This window comes from Podarcis gaigeae (genome assembly GCF_964106915.1).
Source record: "Podarcis gaigeae genome assembly, chromosome: 11".
Classification (NCBI taxonomy): Eukaryota; Metazoa; Chordata; class Lepidosauria; order Squamata; family Lacertidae; genus Podarcis; species Podarcis gaigeae.
In genome coordinates this window covers 48,144,569-48,164,906 of record NC_139687.1, presented here as the reverse complement: position 1 = coordinate 48,164,906, position 20,338 = coordinate 48,144,569, and the positions used below count along the sequence as shown (strand labels likewise).

The 20,338-nt window shown below is 44.5% G+C and overlaps 1 protein-coding gene across 7 annotated transcripts in view; it reads right to left on the bottom strand.

Moving 5' to 3' along the window:
- PRLR (prolactin receptor) overlaps window positions 1-20,338 on the bottom strand; it is a 121,362-nt gene that overhangs the window by 71,914 nt on the left and 29,110 nt on the right. For 3 of the 7 annotated variants that reach the window (XM_083702669.1, XM_083702672.1, XM_083702676.1), the window contains exon 1: window positions 14,890-15,094. The exons of 2 other annotated variants lie outside the window; for them this stretch is intronic. The gene's annotated coding sequence lies outside the window, so the exon portion shown is untranslated. Of the gene's footprint in view, window positions 1-9,335; window positions 9,492-14,866; window positions 15,095-20,338 lie in introns of those variants that run through there. 2 more of the 7 variants (XM_083702675.1, XM_083702673.1) reach the window with 2 other exon arrangements.

The window sequence follows — 20,338 nt, the reverse complement described above, 5'->3', positions numbered from 1 at the left end:
AAGCCTTTAACATTAACGTTCCTCTCTTCTGACTTCCCTCAAGCCTTCAAGCTTGTAAATACTCTCATCAAGTTTGCTTAAAAAAATTAAATAAATTCCTTAAAAGAAAACATAATGAAAATGATTTATAGGTGGTACATGACCCCAGCCAAGCTTGCAAAAATTTACCACTTGCCCAATAATAAATGCTGGAAGTGTAATGAGACTGAAGGTACTTTTTATCACCTTTGGTGGACCTGCCCGAGGATTAAGGCCTTTTGGGAAATGATCTATAATGAAATTAAGAAAGTCCTAAAGCGGACTTTTTCTAAGAAACCTGAGGCTTTTCTCCTGGGTATGGTCGGCCAGCTGGTGTTAAAGAAGGATAGGACGTTTTTTATGTATGCTACTACAGCAGCAAGAATTCTTCTCGCAAAGTATTGGAAGACACAAGAACTACCTACTCTGGAAGAATGGCAGATGAAGGTGATTGAATACATGGGACTGGCAGAGATGACCGGCAGAATTCGTGACCAGGGGAAAGAGACAGTGGAAGAAGACTGGAAGAAATTCAAGATATATCTTAAAAATTATTGTAAAATTGAGGAGTGCTAGATGTCAGGGAATAAGAAATAGAGAATTGCAGCTGTAACTAATAAGCTAAAGAAAAAGGATTGTAATTAAAGTGAATTAAATAATTATTGGAGTTGCTAAAGAAATGTAAAAAATAAGGATGCAGTAAAAGGGAGGTACGGGGAAGTCGGAGAAATAAGGTGTATGAAAATAAGATAACGGAATTATACATGTTTATATGTTTGTATGTTTTTAGTTTGTTTATTGATTGTTTTAATTATGTGTTTGGAAAACAAATAAAAATTTACTTTTTTAAAAAATAAAAAAATAAAAAATTAAATAAATTATTACAGATTTTCTTGCAAGAAATAAGCAAAACAACCAAACGTGTATTGGAAGTCACCCCAGAACTGGCCCTGCTGAACCACAGGTCTCTCACAGCAGTCTATACCACACAAAATATTTCACACTAACCTGCTTGTAGCACAGAAATGTAGCTTTTCCTCATTCTGGCATCGTTCATGTTTGTCCTCAGCATGTTGCTTTCAATCTAGATTGATACTAGATCCTGCTGCTGTACACTAGGATGGGTGTAGCTACTTGATACACATTTGAAAACCTTCCCCTTGATTAGGTTATGCAAGCCTTTTCCTTCCTGCACCTGCCCCAGCTGAGGGAAGGAGGAAGTGATGATAACCATCTTGATAAATGCCCACCCACAATGCCATTGGGCAGCGGAGGATACAACTCCCACTGATGGGACGGCCAACTTTTCCCCCAATTGGATATGCAGTGGGGCAATGCGAAAATCAATTGTCAACGACCTTTCATTTTTGGAATGGAACTCGTTTCTCAAGAAGCACTTTTCAGGGGGCAACAAATATGCAATAGATCTAGATTGTTTGTGGATTATATAGAAGAAATGTGTGCTTCATTGAGTCTAAAATAAAATGTGCGTACACTCTCTCAGAAATGAAGAGAGAGAAAACAGAACAATGGAGGCTTTCTAAAGTATTGGTTCGGTTCAGTAGAGCAAGTTTCATACAGCGTATATTTAGCCTAGAGAAGAGATGAGTAAGAGACAAAAGCTAACAATTTTCAAACCATTTTTCTGCCCACTGTCATGGAATAGAGATTCAGCACGTGCCTTCTCTTTCAATCTTTAAAACACAGGCCAAACACTTTTTTATTCTACCCAGCTTCTCTAAGCAACTAATAACACATCTTTCTATGATTGATGGTCTTTAATTGATGGTCTCTGGTTTTAATTTGTATGTGTTTTTCTTATTAAAAAAACAAAGCAGTTTACAATAATAGCTCTCTGTATTGTGGCATATAAATATTTTTAAATGAAATAAATGAAAAATATTTGAAGGACTGTCAAACAGATGGAGTTAATTTGATTTGACAGTGGAAACTAGAAGGGCATCCATCAGAGAAGATGTGGGGTTAGACCTGGTAACATTTGAGGTCCCATCCGACTCTATTATTCTAACAAACCCAGTTCATTCAGAACTCCCAAATCAAGGAGGAAATTCTGATTAGGAGAGTATCAGAAGTTTCCCTAGCACTAAGGTTGAGACCTTCTACATTCTAAGTAGAATGTTTAGGGAAGCTTTTAATGTTTAATGTTTGTATTTTAATGTAATGTATTTTAATATTTTGTTGGGAGCTGCCCAGAGTGGCTGGGGAAGCCCAGCCAGATGGGCAGGGTATAAATATAATAATAATAATAATTATTATTATTATTATTATTATTATTATTATTATTATTAGTGCTAGTTTCTAACTCTAATTCACAATCTGGCCTCTCTTAAAGAGCTACGGCTATCATTCACTTTGCCCATACAACCTTGCTGAGCCACTAAATTGACTTCAAAATACTACAAATGTAGGAGCACAAAGTACTTTGGACTAGAGCCAGCAAGAGCTTTTAAAGCTTACAAACTCATTTTGCAGACAAATGCCAACAGTGTATACACTTTTCTTGTAGTTTCAACAGCTTCCTCATGTTCCTCTAAAGGTTAACAAGGCTGAACATGTATGGATGTGTCATCAAAATGGCAATATTACTGCATGCTTGACTCACTGGTACAAGAACTAAAGAGCCTTCCCTTATGTTCCTTCCTAAAATATCCTAAAAATGTGTGTGTGTGTGTGTGTGTGTGTGTGTGTGTGTGTGTGTGAGAGAGAGAGAGAGAGAGAGAGAGAGAGAGAGAGAGAGAGAGAAAGCTTTATTATCTCCAAGTGGGCAGTAGAACCAAGACATATTGATTTTTGTACTGCATTCTGTAGTACAATTGCTATAGTATGACACAAATACTTCTTTCTTTGATATTCTGATCGGATTAAAAATAACTGAAAGAACTTCCCTATACAGGGCTGCCTTCAGATGGCTCGCGAGCCAGATAACTCCAAACCCTCCAACATTTCTCCGATGAAAATAGGGACGTCCTAAGGAAAAGAGGTACATTCTGGGATCAAATCAGAAACCAAGATGGCTTCTGTAAATCTGGGCTGTCCCATCAAGGGTTGTGGAAGCAGACCTAGCACTATTTTAGACACAAGCCAGATGCTCCAAGGGGCCTGAGGACCAGTCTGCATAGGTAGTTTGTTCTTCATTTCTGCACCGCCCCTTATATACCTTTCCATAATTAGGTAAAGGTAAAGGGACCCCTGACCATTAGGTCCAGTCATGGCCGACTCTGGGGTTGAAATGTTCATCTCGCTTTATTGGCCGAGGGAGCCGGCGGACAGCTTCCGGGTCATGTGGCCAGCATAACCAAGCCACTTCTGGCGAACCAGAGCAGCGCATGGAAACGCCGTTTACCTTCCCGCTGGAGCAGTACCTATGTATCTAATTGCACTTTGGTGTGCTTTCAAACTGCTAGGTTGGCAGGAGCAGGGACCGAGCAATGGGAGCTCACCCTGTCACGGGGATTCAAACCACCGACCTCCTGATCGGCAAGTCCTAGGCTCTGTGGTTTAACCCACAGCACCACCTGCGTCCTATTTCCATAATTACCCCAGGGCTATTTGCCTTTTGAGGCAGCTCATCTGGCCTGAATACAAAGGCCAGACTTCTCTAGAAGTGTCTTCACTGTAGCTAATTTTTCTCATCTTTTATAATTTCTGAAAAGCAGAAACATGTGATGAATCAAATTCTAGGAAAATACATGCACCCATTTGACTTTTGAAAGCTGCTTGGGAGAGTTCCAAATTACCCATCACAAATCAAGATCAGCCCAGTCATAAAGCCCAGCTTTTCCTACTGCAGAGCAAGCACTGTCAAAGTTAGCGGTCCAGAGGCGAGTTTTGAGTAAGCAGGCAAGTACAGAGGCAGCGAGGATGGTGCCATCCCTGAGGGGTGTGTGTGACAAAATCCCAACCGAGTCCGATCGCGGCCAAGCCAGATCTCACCCCTAGCCTGGCCGCTGTGCTGGATTGCGCCCCCTGGCCTGGCCGGATCATACACACCGGCCTGGCCACCACGCCGGATCTCACCCCCGGCCTGGCCACTGCAGCGGGGCGCACCTCCCAGCCTGGCCACCAGGTCAGAATGCATCCCCTGGCCTGGTCACCTGGCCAGATCGCGCCCCCTCCCAGGTATGATTGCCTCACCCCCTGGGTTAGGAGTCACAGGGGGCACTGTTACCCCGCGCTCCCATATGGAGGAGGCAGGCAGGGGAGAGGGTGGGAGAGGCAGGCGAGCAAAAACAGAGGGGAGCGGGAATGGGCGCCGTGCTCCCCATCCCTCCCTATGGACAGTTCGCCCTGCCCCTATGGGTGGTTTGCACCACCCCATGTGCCAGAGAGACTCCTTCCACCACTGGGCAAGTCCGTAGATAAACAGATGAGTGAGTGGGCCCAGCCGGAGAACAGTCAGATCCCCTCTCTAGTACCAAGATACTCAGAACGAGCCAGGCACAAATCTGAGGATTTACAGGATTAAGTAGGGCATTACTGCCCTCTGAGTCACCTGATAGCTGCTTGGTAGCTTCTGGCCTCCATCACTGGAGGTGCCTTAGCATAGTGGTGATCAGGCCAGATGCTGCCACATTGATCCAGCTAACACAGTACCTTCCCACTCTGAAAGAGGATACCAGCACACTGCAGTGTGCTAGTGGTGGAGTATTTAAACCTGTAAAATAGAGATGGGAAATTAGTGGTCCTCCAGATATTACTGGACTCCAGCTCCCATCATTCCTGACCATTGGCTGGCTTGGGTTGATGGAGTTCAGCAACATCTGGAGGACCACAGGTTACCCATCCCTGCTGTAATATAGCACAGGTATTTAAATGTGAGCGGATGTTTATAACACCGATCATGTGTGACATCACAGGCATCATCCAATAGGTGCTTGAGGCATTAACACTCCACTCACTAGTAGAATTATGGAGTGGGGAGGGTTTTAAAATGTGGAAGGGGAGGTTTATTGGTTTGTTTTTGGTTTCATATGTTTTCTTTTTTATATTGTGATTTTATGTTGTGAACTGTACTGAGGTCTACAATTATACAGCAGTATACGAATTAAATAAATAATAATGATAAATAAATAATAGTAAATTGCAAAGGAATGTGATTTTCTTGCCTACATTTCCAGATCACAGAAATGCTTTCTCCACAAAAGATATCTAGATTCCCCCCAAAGTCTAGAGTAACTACTGTATTTGCCTTGCTCAAAATCAAATCAAGCAAAAAGCTCTATAGCAGGCATGGCCAAACATGGCCCTCTAGCTGTTTTGGGACTACAACTCCCATCATCCCTAGCTAACAGAACCAGATGTCAGGGATGATGGGAACTGTAGTCCCAAAACAACTGGAGGGCCAATTTGGCCATGCCTGCTCTATAAGCTGCACAGTCCTAAGCACATGTACTAGGAAGCTGGCTCTACTGCACTACTGACCAACCTGTCTTAGTATCTTTCAGTGTTTGGTTAGACCTGCGCCACTCTGCGAGTCCAAGCCAAGCCAAGAACATTATGCTGCCAGAAGCAGAAAAGTAGATGGTTTCTCTGTCCAAGGTCCAGGTCAAATGGTGCACAAGGTTAGCTAAATCGTTTTAATACCTGAGGCGGGGGGGGGGGGATCTGACACGTGGCTCTTCTTGGGAGTAAAATGCAGCAATAGTAAATGAAACAACGAGGAACAAGCCTCCTAATAGGATGGCTGGCCAAGCTGGTTGAGGCTGATGGGAGTTGTAGTTCAGGGACATCTGAAGAGCCACAGGGATTATTAGCCACACCTGCCTGACATGGAGCGAGCAAATCAGACTGGTGTGAATTCAGTGATCATCACAACAGGATGGCAAAGGATGCTAACAAGCTGCCGGAGCACTTAATCCTCAAACAAGTTAAACTAGACAACATGTAGGAGATACATGGATAGCATCTCAACTGGTGTTTTCTGAATGAAAAACCAGCATTAGAAGTTATTGCGAACAGAAGTGGAAGGAGCAATTCCTGAATTTCCTTTGTTTGTTTTCCCACTCATTATGCTCCCGTCCCCCCACCGAATCTGATCCGATATCACATCAACAGTGGGGAAGTTCTGGGAGGCTACCTAGTTTTATCCTCTTGTTTTGGGGCTGAAAATGATTTGGTCTGCCTCATATGCTGGGCTGTCCAAAATACAGTGGCAATATCATCACTTGAAGTCAACAGAAGTAATCAATCTGGCTTGAACTCAAATGCTTCTGCCTAACTGGTTTGTGAACTGAGCCAAATGTCTCTTTCATCAACAGCAGTGATAAATTGGTATTGGCAGTGTTTATTTAAAACAAAAGGCTCCTTTATGGGGCTCCAGAAGAGGCCAGGGGGCCCTCTGGCCGGCAGTTTTAGTGCAGTCAGGAGTTCTTAGTCAAAATATATTAGAACCTCTAAAAGGGGAAAAGACAAATATACCCCAGTATAATTAGCAGCAAAGCTGTATTTGAGATTATGTGGTGAAATACATTTTAAAATTCTTAATTGCATTTTGTAACGCCCCATCATATATCCACAAGCTTCAAGATAAGGACACAGTTCATCCTTCTTTCAGGCCTCAACTCTTTACAATTTCCTGATTTTCATACTCCTTCCGGTTAAAAAGTCAGACTGATCTACCGACTTCCTGCAATCTTTCTGATCTCTCTTCATTTCCTCCGCAGCCATTACCATACTCTTATCAGAACTGGGAGCAAATAAGTGGTATGGATCCTGACATAAATATAGGAAGGGCCTCTTGATGTTGACTAGCAAATGGGGTAGAAATTTGGTTTGGGTATGATTTTAATGTAAAGCTGCCTAATTTGTGCTTTCCAAAACAACAGTGAACCAAAACACAGCTCTCCTTAAAAAAAATAAAAAATGCATTTCTCCAAATTTTGTGGTGCAGTTCTCCAACAAAGTAATGTGTACAAGAATGTGCATCTTAATGGAAATGCATTAGGAAATATTGTTTGCAAAAAAAATGTGTATCAAATGAATTTTGCACTAAAATACTGATGAATTTAAAATTGCAAACTGACGCAGAAATGTGGAGACCTGGATTTAAGACTGGAAAAGTGAAATTGAGAGATTCCTCTGTCCCTAGTGCCGATCCAGTAGGTCCTTAAACTAAAGAAATATATAGCCTTAATTATGGAAGATTCCTGTAAGGGATTTGTCTTCTTGACAGTCAGAGTCAATATTGTTAGCAGTGAGGTGGAAGAGCAGAGCAATTCCTTGCCAGCCAATGTTTTCATATTTTGCATAAACTGATGGGCCTGTAATTAAAGGGGAAAACAGGCCATCCAGAAGCAGAGCAATCTAGCTCATCCACTGTGCTGGACTCCTTCCAGCAAAATCTCTTTATTACACAAAAGTGCCAGCTCACCCATCTGCGACAAAGGATGTAAGTTGTTCCAATGAAAACGAAGGGATCCCATGCTGGAGAGTACTTAAAGACCCTGTCAAACAGGCAGCCAGACAAGGGAACATGCTGCACTTGTTGTGCCAAGAAGGCTGCCATGACCCTGGAGTAATATCCCCTCATCTAGCTCAGTCAGTAGAGCATGAGGCTCTTAATCTCAGGGTCTTGGGTTTGAGCCCCACACTGGGGAAAAAGATTCATGCATGACCCTCATGGTCCCTTCCAACTCTACAATTCTAAGATATGACGGGGAGGAAGGGGAGGACTCTGGAGTGGAAGGGGAAAGGCATGCAAGACCATCTCCACCCCCCAGCTGGATAATGTGGTACTGCCATCATCTGACTCAGATGACTCCACTGCGGAAGGAAGACCTGAGGCTCTCCTGCTTAGTTGCAGTAGAACGTTACTGGAGAAGGATGCTCACTTTTCAGTAGAGCGGCATCTCCCAGGACAGGTGGTGTGAACCATTAGACTGCACCTGCTACCATAGAAAGGCTCAGTTTCAGCTTGTGACTTGCCCAAGCAACTTCACAGCTCCGCATCCCCCAGAACGCAGCATGATTCTTTGCGCTGTGATTTGCCTCCTGTCTGAAATTTGCCCTGCCTTACGCTCTGGTGGGGCCTTGCTGTGCTGCAGGGCACAACAAAGGCACACTTAAGAATGGAGAAGGGAAAGAGTAATACGGAGTATGTACTATTTTGCCTTAAGGCAAAACCGTATCTGTTGGGCAGAGGTATGGTTTTCAGAAACATAGTGCTTCAGCTACACCAAGCCAGCGGCATTCTATATAAAAGAGGGGTACATCTCACATTTGTTGGGGATAACTCCCTCAAGGTGGCTACCGCCCGATTCCCAGGGACACTTGGGTTGCTTCCAGGTGACCTGTTCATTGAGAATTCATCCTGATTTGTTTGTGGGGAGTTTAGAAGACGTCTTAAAGATACTTTATTTCCCACTTCCCGGTGAATTTTCCTCATCACCTTCCTTATTGCAAAAAGTCTCACCTTTTGGGCAGTTTTGTTGTGCAAGAGCTTGAAACCAGCTTTAATTGCACAACCTGAATTTGCTGGTATATGACTAAACTCCACCCAAACACAGCAACAGTCTGGAAGCATCCTTCGGAAGCAAATATTCCACCGAGACCAGCACTTTGCCATCTCCAAAATGGAACGGTACTTCCCCACTTCCAAGTTCTACATCTGTGAGATCTAAACTACCGTATTTCTTGCTGTATAAGATGCGCCCGACCATAAGACGCACCTAGTTTTTAGAGGAGGAAAACAAGAAAAATATTCTGAATCTTTTATTTCTGTAGAGCCTCTTTTCAAAAGCTTGATTTTGCAAGTGAACAGGAGAAGCATTTTAACAGGCATCAGTGCTTGGATTTCGTTCTCTCACAGGAAAAAAAATGGGATCATCTGGCCGTTTGGAGAGACAGAGGCACATGGTTTGAGCAGTGATGGAATCCAAGACTGATTGAAGAGGGAAAACAAGAATAATGTTCTCCTGTCTGTTTGTTAAGTTGCTCAGGGGGCTAAACAAGGGCTATCACACAACAACCTCACAACAACCCAGTGAGGTTAAGGTGGCCCTCTCTGTGCAGTGCCTCTCCAGCGAAGCGGGAGGAGAAACAGAAGGGGCTCCGTTTCTCCTCCCGCTTCGCTGAAGGGGCGCTGCACAGAGAGGGAGAGCTGCGCAGCGCCATTCGCTCCATAAGACAAATACACATTTCCCCTTACTTTTTAGGAGGAAAAAAGTGCATCTTATGGAGCGAAAAATACGGTAATCTTAACCTGCTGGTGAATGGCAGGTAATACATTTAACATCAAAAACAACAGCAACATTTCCAGCCCATGTGTACATGAAAACAAAAAATGGAAATACCTATACCTTCCCATTCAACCCAGATCCTTCAATCCGTTCCCTTCAAGTCCTATAATCAACTGGTTGCAGGACCTGCAGCTCCAAATCCTCAGATGAACTCATTTTAAATGAGTGTGATAAACCACATATAGGATGCCGGTGGCTCATCTAGGTATCAGTTTGATCTGGCAGCAGTGCCAGCTTGAAACACATGGTAGGTGATGGCATTCATTGCACATTTACATGCCAGATATTGCTCACTGCTTAGACTTGTTTGTGTGGTGTAGGCAATCCACTCTTCTGCCCTGGAGAAAGGGAGTGTCTCAGCACTAGGGGCCTCATCTCTCAAAACAAGGCTGAAAGTGTCTCGTGATATTCTGCAACTTGGAGGCTGGCCCATTGAGAAGAAGATAGTGGGGCTGCCTACACATGATGTATGCCTGATTCACACATGCATGATGCATGTTTGGTGTCATCATACAGTTTCACATTGCTTAATAACTTGCGCAGCATCACAGACGCCATAATCCCAAGAATATTGAGGGGTCCCCACACAATGTCCTGAAGTCACATGTGCAATGGCTCCGTATTCAGCCTCAACGATGCAGGAGGGGCTCTACTGAATATTTCCCAAGACCATAATGCACACTCACACTGCAATGTACGCATAAGCAACCTACTTTCAGCAGCCAGGAGCATCATAATCAGACACTGGAGGGACCAGTTAGGAGTGAACATGGACCACCAGTACCAAACTGTATGGTAAACAGCCCTACTAGAAAAGCTAATCAACACATTGAAACAAGCAAGGGGACCCATACAAGAGGATTCCCCTTTACTGCATACGCGGCCCAACAAGACGACAACAGGAACCCACAGCAACCCAGCATTAATATAGCTAACTTGACCCAACAACCCCTCCTTCTCACACACTGCAGTCAACTGAAGGCAAGCAACCAGGTCCTGGGTCCCCAACTTCTCTTAACGCCCAGTGGCGTAGCGTGGGGATGCAGGGGGGGCCAGCCGCACCGGGCGCAACATCTGGGGGTTAGGGTTAGGGGGCGCAAATCCACAGGTTAGGGGGCACAAATCCATGGGTTAGGGGGCGCAAATCCACGGGTTAGGGGGCGCAAATTACTTGCCTTGCCCCAGGTGCTGACAACCCACGCTACGCCACTGTTAACGCCAATGAAAACAAATGAATAGAAAAAGAACCTACCCACATGGCGCGGACACCGAAACCTTTGACATACACCATATAAGGGAATGAACGCTTACTATCCCCCCTCACCCCCTTCTCTCTCCCCACATCTCTCTTCTCCCCCAAGCCTTATACTGTTTGAAACATTAATGTCTCACATCGAATATAACTGATCTGTAGAAAGGATTCTATGAACGGAAAACAAATGCCTTATGTACTTTTGTAACCCAATTAAATATTTAATAAAAACAAAATTTTAAATAATGGGGGAGGGGGGCTGGCTCCTCAGAAAAAACAAAAGATTGAGGCGGGCCCAAATGCATCAGCTCCCTGCAGCCCTTGTGCAGCATAGCAGCAACTTTGTGGCACAGGAAATCCAGCTTAACTCTGACTTCTGCCACCATCCTTAGGCATGGCACTATCTTTCAGCCTCAGTACTAGCCCTCCCATCTGCAATATGGGAATAATATCAGTGACCTACCTTACAGAGCTGATATACGAATTGCAGAAGTAATGAACGTCAGAGGCACAAATGGTGGCAGTGAGAGTTACTCTTCCCATCCCCTGAAGACATCTCACAACACAGACTATGAATGGCAGGACAGGGCAGGAAGAGACATTGCAGACTCATACACACCCCACCCCCCTGCAATGCTATCCAGCAAGTGATAGGCTGCAGCAATCCTGTGCAGCACACAATTGCATCTGATTCCCTAAGGGCCATTTCATACATTTTTTTAAAAAAAGGTAGAGGACCCCTGACAGTTAAGTCCAGTCACAGACTATTCTAGGGTTGCGGCACTCATCTGGCTTTACTGGCCAAGGGAGCCAATGTTTGTCCACAGATAGTTTTTCCGGGTCAAGTGGCCAGCATGACTAAGCCGCTTCTGGCACAACAAAACACCGAAACCAGAGAAGCGCAAAGAAATGTCATTTAACTTCCCACCGGAGTGGTACCTATTTATCTACCTGCACTTTGATGTGCTTTCGAACTGCTAGGTTGGTAGGAGCTGGAACAGAGCAATGGTAGTTCACTCTCATGGGGATTCGAACTGCCGACCTTCTGATCGGCAAGCCCAAGAGGCTCAGCGGTTTAGACAACCCACATTTCTCGCCTGATGCACTCAACAGGGACCTGCCGCTAATCCCACCACTGTCTCGAGAGTGCACTGATGCGACGCATACATTTTCGAACACCTCTTTGATAGGAGCAAATAGACACAGGCTTGGGGACAGTTGCAAAGCCATGGTGGTCAGGGCGAGGCAGAAAGCGATTTGCAGGGGGAAAGCAGCCAGTGGGAAGAAGGGTGCTCAACCCTTCCCCCACCCCCACATTCCCCCTGCAACCCCTTTCCCCAGCTGCTGTTCCTTGCAACCTGTCAAAACACTGCATTGACATCCTCTAAGGTCACCCCCAGGCAGACAGCATTTCACAGGAGGCATTCAAGGAAGCATGTGCTGGAAATTTATGGTAGGTTGGCACAATTAACGTGGAATAAAGTGCTTTGTCGCCCTAGCAGAACAAATCCACTTTTGAAAAAAGACAGACATGGATTCTTTGTGGTTAAGAAAGTGTTGAGGAAGAACACAGAAAAGTGTAGGATGAATGGATGGTTAACGAGAAAATGTATAACCATCAGACTTGCAAATCAGGGTGTCTGACCATCCCTGCGGAACCTCGCCACAATCAAATCAGAACAAATGCTCAGTAAAGTCTAGACCAGTGTTTCCCAACCTTGTGCCTCCAGCTGGTTTTGGACTACAATTCCCATCATCCCTTGCCACTGGTCTTGCTAGTCAGGGATGATGGGAGTTGTAGTTCAAAAACAGCTGGAGGCACAAGGTTGGGAAACACTGGTCTAGACACAGTCTAACCTCTGCATGAGCTTTGAGCTAGCAAATCAGGATGCATGCACAGTAAGCAGGTTGTGTTAAGGAGCCCTAAAGCAGGCACAGGCAAACTCGGCCCTCCAGATGTTTTTGGCCTACAACTCCCATGATCCCTAGCTAACAGGACCAGTGGTCAGGGATGTTGGGAATTGTAGTCCCAAAACCTATGGAGGGCCGGGTTTGCCTATGCCTGCCTTAAAGCAATCTTCCCTTGCCTACAGATGAGATTTAAATCAGATTCTTGCCAATTGATCTAGAATGCCTGCACCACAAAGTTAGATACATATTGACTGGATCACACACCCAATATTCCTTGTCTCTTCCACCCCACAGTAACACTCACACCTAGAACAGTACAAGAGAGGCTCAGATGCATTTTTAAATCTCTTGTGAAAATGCCCAGTCCATGTCATTATTACCTTCCTACATTGCAACTGATATGCCATAAAAAATCCCCCCTAGTGTAACGAAAGTTCAATTTAACCATTCTAAATCAAACTTACTTAACATATTATCATTATATCACCTCTTTTTAAAAAAACAAAAACAAGAAGACTCCATAATGCAAGTAATTTGAAAGTAAGCAAAACTCCCATCTTAGATTTGATTTGATTTAATTTAATTTAATTTAATTGTTCGCAGCATTTCTATCTGGCTTTTCAGCTACAATGTTTCAAAGGAGATCTAATCAAATCTGAAGTTTTCCAGGCCCCAGGGAAACTGTTCTAATGCAGAAACATGGCAAAGAAACCTCAAACAGAAAACCAATCATCTGAAACAATATTAGTAAAGGCGGGACTCTGAAGCTAAGTAAGAAGAACCATTATCTCCCTTTTTTCAAAGCTTACATACAAATCACATACAAGTCTGGGTATTCCTAGCGTGCGTGCAAACACCCACATCCATCCACAAACCTTATGGAGCACATCCATCATTTAGAGCAGGGGCAGCCAATGGTGCTGCCCCCCCCCAAAATATTGTTGGACTTCAGATGCAATCATCCCTGACCATTGGGGTGATGGGAGCTGTAATGTGGTACCTGCCAGATGTTTGCTGAACTACCTTTCGCTGTAACAATATGCTCAGAAAATGCTCTGGGAGAAAATTGCATTATAATAGCAGTATTTCTTTCTTGAACTTATACTCTGCACCTTCCCCTCAAAGGAGCCCAGGGTGACAAGCATACTAAAACAATACAATTGAAGCAGTTTTCCTAAAAGCAAGTGCCTACTCTGAACTAATAATCTGAGGGTTCCCAGGATTTTCAGCCATCAGGTGCCCAAGTAAACAGGAATGTTTTTAAACTTCCTGAAAATTCAACAGTGGAGACACTGAGTGCATTTTCAACTGATACTGTCCTTCTAAGTGATACAGAGGAATGGTCCGCATCAGTATCTCCCCAGGTATCTTCATGAATGATATTAGATATGCACACAAGCGTCCAACTCTTTTTCTCCTTCACACCTCTGTGTGGGGAATAACCATGGGTGCAGCAATCTTAAGACTGAAAGAGCTGCAAGCTATAAATGATTTGCCTACGGCGGCCATCAAAACTTAAGCAGAATTGGAAGTGTTCCTAGCAGAGGCCATCTTCTCAAGATGATTGAGGGGGCGCAATGCAACATTGTGATGTCACACAAGGAGCCAGGGGGCGGAGCCGAACACCCTCTGAGCATTGAGGGGGCCCAGCCCCCTCAAAAAAACAAAAACCACGGAGGGGAAGTGACTTGGCCCCTAGGACCTGGCACATTTGATCCATAGATAGGGCGTTCCAGAGTAGCTTGAATGCCCAGGAAAAACTGAAAGGTTTGTGCCTGCCCCCCAAATATCTGCAGAGGTAGATTCCTTGGACCATGGCCAGAAAGGTCCACTCTCTAGTCACTACTCAGAAGGTGGGGAGACATGGAGGAAGGTCTCTGATGACGACTGCAATTTTCGGGCAGACTGGGGAGGTGAAAAGTGGCTGTTGGTTCCCCATGTACCTTTGGAGGAGCTGTGTGTTTTTCACCTCCAACTTATTTTCATCGGTTGTTAAGTCTGAGGTCATGAAGGCAGTTTCAGCGAGTTCAAGTGACACCCATATGGGGTGCAGAAGGTGAGTGGCGTCACGAGATGCCTACAGGCACAATGTGGTTTTTTTTAAAGAAAAAATAACAACCACCCAGAAATGCCTCCTAAACGACTGAAGTCAATGCAGCCTCACAAATTATTACGCGAACAGTTCAAGCAACAGGTCCTTGCTTTCTGCTGTTTTTAGCAGAGCTCACCAAACTAGCAAATGATTAGATCCTTAACCAGCTGCCGACGATCACACACACTCCGTGCTGTTTCATAACACTTTGATATTCGTTTTATGAAGGTACAAAGAGCTTCCCTTGCTCTGTCAGTAAAATTACAGACCATGTTATATGGTACGTACATTTAAAAGACAAACTCTCTATTTAAAGGAACAGACCAGCTGTAAGACTAGGTTAAAACCACAGTACTCACACTCGAGTAACAAAGTCTGGTTCGATCCATGCCAGCTCGGGAAAGTCTTCCTGGACGGGGAAAATTAAAACCCAGTGTTGGTAAGATAGTTTTCAACTGATTCAGTAAATCCAGAGAGAAAGCAAGACCCGGGAGAAGCGAAAGGAGCACGACCACAGGCAGAACGAGAAAATCTGTACAGTTTGGAGCTTAGAGCCTTAGATATTCAGCCAATCATCTCGGTGGGAAATGGAGGAGGAGCCAGGATTGCAACATTAATGTTCCTTGCTGCAGGCAAAACAATGATTTTCTTCACTATGCTAAATGTCCTGAGACTGACAGCTTTACAAGGTTACAGGGGACAGATTACATGGATGTAGCAATGGAGACATATTTTAAGCCTCAGATTTACATTTTTAAGGTGCCTGTGTTTATGTCCAAGCGCACAAGAGAAACTTGTGTGTATGCTTTTAAATTCGCCTTCAGTGTACTTTCCCTGCAAAGGGCTTGCAGACATCCCTACGCACGGCAGGAAAAATCATACACATGAGAAAGAGCAAAGCCTTTCGAATCTGAAAAGGGCTGATAGTGATTTGTGTGCCATTTTGCACTGATGTGAAAGGAACAGGACTAAAATTTATCTGAAGAGGCTTGGCAGAGACTCTGTCAGTGAGGGAACTAAAACAGCCACAGCTGTCAACACCGGGCAGAATTTTTGCCAGGATTATCAGGTAAGTTTTGTACACCCAGGTAGCAGAATTGTGTATCCTAGTAGCCATTTTCAGATATGGATGTCATGGAACCCTATAGAGAAGTGTGAAAAGGAGGGAGCAGGAACGGAGGAAGTTAATGCTCCAATCCCTGTTCATTAGCAAGTCTGACATAATATTATGTGTACAGACAAGATTCTCCTTGCAACCAAGAATAAGGAAAAAGGAGCTAAATCCACAGCTGTATAATACCTTTATTAATAGGACCAACCTAATTGTAACAAAGCAGTGGGTAAACTTTTTGGTTCTCCAGAACTGTCTATCAGAAACTACTAGCCCAGGTTCAAGGTTCTTGTGTTATTTCACAAAACCCTAAATAACTTGGGCCCAAGGATCAGCTGATCTCTCATACTCCACCTCAATCACTGAGATCCTTTGTTTGGTGCTACAGACTGGTTGGACGCAAAGGAATGGTGGGAGGAACCAGCTGGGGAACCACCAAGAGGAAAAGGCCCAGAGGCCAGGGATTGGTGGTGGGACAAAGAGGAGTGGTCACAGGGAGAAGAGGAAGAAGACTGGGAGGTGACAGAGGAAGCTGAAGGAGTAACAGGGCTTAGTGAGAAGGGAGAGCCTGTGGTAGGGAGAAGTTCAGAACCAGAGGCAGAAGCTGAAGCAAGAGGTTGGCAGGACAGAGGTCAAGAGGCAGAGATGAGTCAGGCTGGTGAAATGTCATGGATGTCTTCCCCTCCTGCTGTGACCAGTTCCCCTCCTGCCCCTTGTCTCCCAGAACCAGAAGAGGCATGAAAAGGGCAGAGGAGGGGTTCGCCATGTGCAGGTGCAGTCTCAGATTGCTTGGGAAAACCACGAAGAGGAGGGGGCTTAGGCAGCTGTGGGGAGGCAGGGACCTTCAGTCTCTGCAACTGCTTCATGGGGGGCAAGACCTACCAGTGATGTGTGGCTGTGCTCATTAGGACTTACCCACCCGCCCCAGTGCAGATCCTGTTTTTGCTAATAAAGAGTTAAATTCAACTTGCTCAGTGTGATTTACTGCTGTCTCATTCCTGCCAATGGTATGTCTGCAATGAATGAGTTGAGTTTTTCTTCATTAGGCCTGACACTACTGTGCAGAACATGTTTTTGTTAATAAAGTGTTAACTCCAACTTGCACAGTGTGATTTATTGCAGGCTTGCTCCTAACAATGGGGCACTTCTGGTGGCTCCCCATGCCTCTGGGTTTCGGTTGACTTCCATTAGGGGCCAAGTGTTTAGTGTGGCAGGCCCTGCCCCACAGAACTCCCTGCCAGCAAAAATTCGGCAGGAACCTCTTCAGATGTCTTTTAGCTGACCAGTATTTACAGATGCTTTATTGATGTTTTTGATTATGTTTTATAAATATTGGTTTTATGATGTCTTGTATGTTGTAAGCTGCCTTGGTATACTTTATGAAAGTGCAGATTATAAATATTTAAGTAAAGATATTATCAGGTTAGGCGGTACACAAACAAAGGGAGGGGGATGAGGAAAAAAGAAAACAGTACAAAAATTAGGCTGGATGCTACAGTCCTAAGATTTGCATTTAGACTCCATTCCAAGATGGAGGTTGCAGAAGGAATTGTTACTGCATATATTGGGCTAACACTTAGGAACGTGGGATAAAGAAGCAGTGATTGATCCTCATCTTTGATAATATAAAGCCTGGTTGTTACTCAGATCTTTCTTACGCCTTCGCTAACCTGTGTGCTTTGTTTAAGGTGTGAAACACATCTGGGTGACAATCAGGCTTTATGTTTTCAAAAATGAGATCATTTTTGAATGAACTGAGTCAAAAATGGCTCTCAGGTGCTCCTTTCCCCTGTCGTTCTGAAGCCTCCAGGGCCCGCACACCAACTCTTTCTGCCAGCTACCAGCAGCAGAACCTGTGACAGTTGTTGCTCCCCCATCATGGTAGAGTCCCATCAGTACCAAAGACTCTCCCTTCTGGGCATGGAGGCTGGTGGGACCCTAGCCTATGTCCCATCCTTATTCCCCTCCCAAAACATCAACACTACGGGACAGAATTGTACCCTAAGTAACCACAAGTGTATTGGCTCACATTTGCCCAGTGCTACCCCTACGCTCTTCCGTCCTATGAACTTTAGTTTTAATTGATCAATTCATTACATTTTTTTTAAAAAAATCCCACCCTACCTTGAAAACATATTTATACTGCATCTTTTAATTTAAAACAAAACCACAAGATGGCTTCCATTTAACTAGCAATCTATAACACGTGGTTAACTTAAGGACATAATAGATACTAGTCAAGGAGTCTCCTCCTTGATCTCTGTGCTTGATGCTGCAATAAGAAATTAGCAATGACTTGCATTGATTTGTAGAGATTGTGTATTAATGGTTTTATAACGATGGAAATAAATAAATAAATGGTACACAAAATACAATCAAATCATTATGAAATACAATGCAATAATCATTAAAACAGAACCGCAGAAAAGATCTGATTGCTCCTGGGAGCTTGTGAGCAGAACTTGTAAACAGGGGCTTTTGTGAGGGCATATAGCGGAGGTGTTTAAGGGGGAGGCCTGGAGTGCTGTCATGGTGTATATAGGACCAAGAGAGATGGATAGCAAAAGAGCTGCTGCAGTGACTTGCAACACCTGCCTGAGAACTCCTGCCTGAGAACGTTGCAAAACTACACCAGATAAGCTGGCCATGTGTTGTTATTAGGTCAAAAGTTTAATGGTGTTTTATTATCCGTTTTTGATAATGTGTGTTTTAATGCTTTTGCTAAACTGTGTCCATTTTCTACAAGGAAGCTGCAATGGTGTTTTGCACACCTGGGACAGATGTGTGGTTTTTAGGAAGGTGTAATGTTATGAGTTTATAGGGGCCTTGATTCCCTTAAATTCCTGGGTCTAATGGGTGTTGAATTACCGTATTTTTTGCACCACAACACTCACTTTTTTCCTCCTAGAAAGAAAGGGGAAATGTCTGTGCGTGTTATGGAGGGAATGCCTACGGGTGGCGGGGGGGATCTGCTGCAGTCATGAGCAGAGGATCCATGGGTTCCCCTTCCTTCCCTCATCCGTGGACCGCTTTGAAACAGCAAAGCGGGAGAAGAGCCTCTGAGTGGGGAGGAGAGAGGGACAGAGAGCCTGCTTCTTTAAAGGAGCAAAGCGGGAGGGGAGAGGAGCCGCTTACACGAGTGTTAGCAGCTCCTGTCTGGTTGGTTGCTTTAAAGCAAGCAGGCTCTCTGTCCCTGTCTCCTCCCCACTCAGCTCACTACATAGCCTGCTTGCTTTAAAGGAGCAAAGTGGGAGAGGAGAGGAGCCTTCTCACCTTATACCCCTCTCCTGCATTATTAGCAGCATCCTTCTCCACACACCCCATGTGTGCTCCTTGTCCCTTGAGTGCTTTTCCTTCCCTCCCCACTTAAAATGAGGTTACAAAGCACAGATCCACATGGATCCTCAGGATTTTTTCACTGGGTCACCCCAACTTCACCATCAGACCACATAGCATGTCCATGGCTACATCTTGCACACAAAAAAAACAACCACGCACCCACTGTTGCCTGGGGCCACAGTGGTGCAAAAACGTGGTTACAAAGCATGGATCCACAGGATTTTTGCATTGGGCTACTCCAAACTTACTGTCAGATCACATGTCTGTGGCCACAGCTTGAACCACAAAAATCATACATCCGCTGTTTCGTTTAGAATATTTTTTTTCTTGTTTTCCTCCTCTAAAAACTATGTGCGTGTTATAGTCAGGTGCGTGTTATAGAGCGAAAAATACGGTAATACTTGGAGTATTGAGATGGGCTGTCCCAAGGAGAAGGCACAGCTGCCACCACTGCTCCAACCCTGAAGGCTAGACCGGGCAAGGCGTCCCTCAGTGAGGGAGTCTGTCATGGGGGGCACCTCATTGCGCCCTCTCAAAAAATGTGCCCGGGGCTTGCTGTAGATTAAAATGCTCTAGCACAGGCACCACCAAACTCGGCCGTCCAGATGTTTTGGGACTACAACTCCCATCATCCCTAGCTAACAGGACCAGTGGTCAGGGATGTTGGGAATTGGAGGGCCGAGTTTGGGGATGCCTGCTCGAGCACGACAATGCCACTTAAAACAAACAAACAATGAACCTTTTGCAGTAAGAAAAGTGACAGGGTAATACACCAAAAACTCTAGTGAGAAATTGCTTAACTGTGCAAGCAAATCAAGATGAATACTCATTGCCATATAACCTCCCTGCAAATAAATCTGAACAAATGTTCAATGAAGAGCATTCAGATCACCAAGTTTACTTGTTATAATAATAAATAATAATAATAATAATAATAATAATAATAATAATAATAATAATTTATTATTTATTATTTATATCCCGCCCATCTGGCTGGGCTTCCCTAGCCACTCTGGGAGGCTTCCAACAAAATATTAAAATACCGTAACACATCAAACATTAAAAGCTTCCCTAAACAGGGCTGATCAAACGCATCCATTCTGGAGGAAATCAGCCCTGAGTGGTCACTGGAAGGACAGATCGTGAAGCTGAGGCTCCAATACTTTGGCCACCTCATGAGAAGAGAAGACTCCCTGGAAAAGACCCTGATGTTGGGAAAGATGGAGGGCACAAGGAGAAGGGGACGACAGAGGACGAGATGGTTGGATGGTGTTCTCGAAGCTACAAACATGAGTCGGACGAAACTGCGGGAGGCAGTGGAAGACAGGAGTGCCTGGCGTGATCTGGTCCATGGGGTC